Here is a 5,232-nt window from a genome sequence, read left to right on the forward strand (position 1 = left end):
GGTTGACACCTAATGATAAAAGTTTCCATTGAGGCTGGGCGCAGTGACTCATGCCTGTAATCCCAGCACTTTGGGAGGCCGAAGCAGGTGGATCACGAGATCAGGAGATCAAGACCATTCTGGCTAACATGGTTAAACCCCATCTCTACTAAAAACACAAAAAAATTAGCCAGGCATGGTGGCACACTCCTGTAATTCCAGCTACTCAGGAGGCTAAGGCAGGAGAATTGCTTGAACCCAGGAGGCGGAGGTTGCAGTGAGCCAAGATCACACCACTGCACTCCAGCCTGGGCGACAGAGCGAGACTCCATCTCAAAAACCAACAACAACAACAACAACAACAACAACAACAACAAAGTAAAAAGCATAATTTAAAAACAAAATAGAAATAAACAAATCCACAAACATAGCAAGGAATTTTTATATCTCATAGTAAATGATAAGCCCCCCCCCAAAATAGTAATGATATAAAATAACTGAATAGCTTAAATAACAAATTTAATCCAGTGGATTTATGAGAAAGTTGCACACTTGCTGGTTATTCTGTGTTCTTCAAGCTCAGATCTGTTGTCTGCCCTTCCTTCCATGCTCTGTGTCCTGGGGGTGCTAACTCCACAGATGGCATCACACTGATTTCATTAAGCTCCGCTTCCATATTGAAATCCATGTTGAAATCAGCCAAGGGGAGTCACTAGTAGACGGTCAGAGAATGGAGAAACAGAAAGGTCAGAATACATCCTCCATTTCCAGCCTGCTTCAGCAACACAATTCTGGCAATGTAATGTCTCTATAACAATGGCTCCATCCTTTCACCTCAGCCTTGCAAGTAGCTGGGACCACAGGCGTGTGCCACCATACCTGGCTAATTTTCGTATTTTTTTGTGGAGATGGGTTTTTGCCATGTTGCACAGGCTGGTCTTGAACTCCTGAGCTCAAGCGATCCACCCATCTTGGCCTCCCAAACTGCTGGGATTACAGGCATGAGTCACCACTCCATGTATTAATTTTGAAAAGGCAAAACGTAAGACTCTAGGAACAAAGCTAACAAAATATGTACTAGTCTATTGCAGGGGTGGGGGAGGGGGGAACTAGAAAATTAATAGAAGACCAAAGTAAATTAACAAACATTATATGTTAAGAATGTTTGTCCAATTTATGTATACATTGAATGCAATTGCAGGTAAAATTTCGACAGGACTCTTCATGGACTATGATAAGAGATTCAAATATATATATAAAACAGTCAATAACCAGGTAACATAGCAAGCCCTGAAAGAAAGAAAAGAGAAAAAGAAAGGAAAGGAAGAAATGAAGGAAGGAAGGAAAGAAAGAAAAGACAACAAAATATCTAAATATCAAGATTTTTTTTTGAATGTGGAAAAAAAAATTTCTCATGGAAGACAAAAGAGAACAAACTATAAATAAATTTGACCACATTAAATCTGTAAACTTGTATTTCTGAGTTAGGTGGAAGACGTATGCTGTTTTAACACATTACTTCCTCTACCTCTGATATGTTTCAATTAATTCATAGAAAAAAGTGAGGCACCTGTATGCGGAGACGCATAGTGTGGGTGCAGGATCTTAACAGAGAACAAATAAAGCCTGTTAACTTCAAACACCTACAGAGGAACATAGCCAAGGCAAGATTAGAAAGATACCAGATTTCTCCCCAAAACTCCTCGAATACATCTCTCATTACATTTATAATGTAATATGTAATAATAAATCTCTCATTACATTTACATCATTAAAAATGTAAAAGCTAGCCAGGTGCAGCCATTTTACGTTTTACATTAAAAATATAAAAGCTGCCGGGCATGGTGGCTCATGCCTATAATCCCAGCACTTTGGGAGGCCAAGGCTGGCAGATCACTTGAGGTCAGGGGTTCAAGACCAGCCTGGTCAACATGGCGAAACCCTGTCTACTAAAAATAGAAAAATTAGTGGGCCTGGTGGCACATGCCTGTAGTCCCAGCTACTTGGGAGGCTGAGGCAGGAAAATCATTTGAACCCAGGGAGCAAAGGTTGCAGTGAGCCAAGACTGGCCACTGCACTCCAGCCTGAGTGACAGAGCAAGACTCCATTAAAAAATAAAATAAAAGTAAAAGCTGGCCAGGTGCAGTGGCTCATGTCTGTAATATCAGCATTTTGGGAGGCCAAGGTGGAAATATCACCTGAGGCCAAGAGTTTGAGACCAGCCTGGACAACATAGTGAAACCCTGTCTCTACAAAAGATTTAAAAATAAAAAATTGGCCGAGCATGGTGGCGTACGCCAGCTACTTGGGAGGCTGAGGTGGAAGGATTGCTTAAGCCCAGGAGTTCAAGGCTGCAATGAGCTATGATCACACCATTGCACTCCAGCCTGGACAAAAGAGCGAGAGCTTTAAAAAAAAAATTTTTAAGTTACAATATTATAGTAGGTAATGGTAAAGAACAAGTAGGGGATATGGAAAATATAATTGGAGGAATCTTCCAGAATATATAGAGCAGAAGTAAGAGAAAATATAAAAGATAAGTTAAACAAAAAAGAAATATTATTATTATTATTATTATTATTGGCTTCTGATAACAGTAGATTAGGTAATGCAGATCAGGTCTCCAACTGCCAGGTTGGATAAAATATAAAACAACATCCACTCGAAGCCTTGAGAGAGGCCTAAAGAATTACAGGACCAACCTGGAAGAAGTAAAAAAAAAAAAAAACATAAAATATATATGAAACAGTAAATAACCGGGTAACATAGCAAACCCTGAAAGAAAGAAAATAGGAATTAAACGGGAAAATAGGAATAGGAATTCCAGAAGGAATAATTTTTTTTTTGATGGAGGAGAATAAACAATTTCAGACATGCAAGAAATTGAACCACCCAGCAATCATCTATTCTGAATTAACAGATGCAACTGGGAAAGTCGATCCTATGAATTGGGTCATTCCTGTCATGCCCAACTAACCCAGAGTCAAGAAGCCCGGGGTGGGCAGCTCTAAGCACACATGACATCATTGTTCCAAGAACTGAACTTTTCTAACGCTTGGCTGCTGAACTTCTGCTGTAACCTGAAACCAGTTTTACCTAATAGCTTCTGAAACAACATGCTGCCCCTCTAAGACTAGTTTTTCCCACTTCTGTCACTCACCAATCAGAACTTGCCAGCTCCCCAAAGCTTAACTAGTGACAATAATCAAAGGTAATACATAGCATTTCTCCTTTTCATAAAATCTCCAACCTCAACTTTATTCTTCGGACATACCAAAGACCATCTGGTCTGTGTGTATGCCCCACATTGCAATTCCCATATCCCAAATAAAATGTTAAATTTAGATATTTTTCTCTACATGTTTTATCTGACTTTATCATACACGGCATCATTAGTAAAATCCAAAGCTGACTCACCTCAGGAAGAATTACTGGTTCTTGGAACAGCGGCATGAGGTACCCACAGTGGAGCCTTTTGAACCCTGCTGCATCTGCAAGTGGCCTCTTCTCCACCTCGATTTTGTTTGAGTTCTGTTTTCTTCGTGATTTGGTTGAGAAGGTTTGTCCCACTCCTGTTTGAAAGATCTCCTGTTGGGGAAAATTATTTTCTTCCTTGACCTAAGCTCCAAAGTTTGGATGAGGGGATTTTCTCCTTCATTTGGAGAAGGCCTATCGTCCTTCCTGGGAAGTACATACTTTATTTTCCATCTGCACTTGCATTTATTTGGCCTCTGCATATTCAGTGCTTGCATTTAATTGGCTTTGTGTATTTGGCATTAAACTAGAGCACCCATAAAATGAGCTCTCAAAGTGCAAAGGCATGCCAAGATATTTTCCGAGGTTCCAGCTGGTAACATGTTCAAACATTACAGGGATCATTCAAACAGTCTGTTGTTCTTAAAATTAAACTAAAAGACTATGGCTATATGATCATACACTACAAATAGGATATGCATATTTCCTTGATATCTTGAGGCTAAAAAAAATTATTCAGGACTCAAAGATTCCCTTGCTACAAAATACTATCAAAGCTAGCTGAGGCTCTTTCCTGAGCTTTTTCCCTTCTTATAATTCCTCCTCTTAGAGAATTTACCTTCTCTAAGCTAAAAGCTTTTCTTTTTTTTTTTTCAAAATTCCTCAGCTATTCTGGCATATTGACTATTTAAGTAAAAACACTTAAAAATCTGCAGATATAAAAGAAAATCATTTTGACCTTCATGCTGTTTCTTAAAAGCAAAAGATGAAATTCGCATCTAAAAGACACCTTCCCTACACGAACGTGATTGTCAACATTCTTATCTTCAAGGACAGGGAATTTACTCCAAGAAAACACTGTACAAACCTTGTTAGAATCAATCTTATCTTGTGGGCCTCCTTACAGAACTCAGTCACATTTTCTCAGTTAACTATTCTTTCTCCGATTCAGTATATTGGTAACTGACTCAAACTGCTTTACCTAAATTTGGTCACAGCCTTTATAAGATTGCCTATTTTGAAAAATCTTAAACTGAGAATCAATTGAGACCAGGAGTTTCAGACCAGGCTGGGCAACATAGCAAGTCCTCCCTTCTATAAAAAATAAATAAATAAAAATAAAAATCTTAACATTTAGCCTTATCTCATTTTGTCAGAAAAATAATTTGGATCCCATTGTCTTTTATAAACTGATGAGCTTATATGTTTTACTATCTCACGATTAAAATTCTAAAATAAAAACTACAAAATCTTCATGTGTGTTTAGACATGTTTATGCATATATATGTATTATATTGCATGTTGTGTCTATGTAATAAAATATGGGTCAGATGCAGTAGCTCATGCCTGTAATCCCAACACTTTGGGAGGCCAAGGTGAGAAGATGGCTTAAGCCCAGGAGTTCAAGAGCAGCCTGGGCAAGATCTCTACAAAAATTGTTTTTAAATACCTGGGCATGGTGGTGTTTGCCTGTAGTCCCAGCAACTTGGGAGGATGAGGCAGGAGGATCACTTGAGCACAGGAGTTCAAGGTTGCATTGAGCTGTGATCATGCCACTGTACTCAAGCCTGGGCAAGAGAGGGACATCTTATCTTTTTAATTAATTAATTAATAATTAATTAAAATCTGTTGTCAGAAATGTCTCAAGAAATTTTATTCTGATTAGTTTAAGGAAATGAGCACTCATATAAAACATATAGTAATTAACCCAAATGGTTTTTTTTTTCATTCATGTGACTTAAGTAAATATTTGATAGATTAATTGGTTTTAAAATTGTC

At 38.3% G+C, this 5,232-nt stretch overlaps 1 long non-coding RNA gene across 1 annotated transcript; it reads right to left on the reverse strand.

Annotated features, from left to right (window-relative positions):
- Window positions 1-539: 539 nt before the first annotated feature.
- Window positions 540-4,959, reverse strand: LOC111546383. Its single transcript, XR_002732768.1, has 3 exons — window positions 4,904-4,959; window positions 3,397-3,567; window positions 540-691 (listed from the first exon to the last, which is right to left on the reverse strand). It is a non-coding gene; the product is annotated as an uncharacterized LOC111546383 (long non-coding RNA).
- Window positions 4,960-5,232: the final 273 nt, after the last annotated feature.

The sequence above is a fragment of the Piliocolobus tephrosceles genome, chromosome X (genome assembly GCF_002776525.5).
Source record: "Piliocolobus tephrosceles isolate RC106 chromosome X, ASM277652v3, whole genome shotgun sequence".
Classification (NCBI taxonomy): Eukaryota; Metazoa; Chordata; class Mammalia; order Primates; family Cercopithecidae; genus Piliocolobus; species Piliocolobus tephrosceles.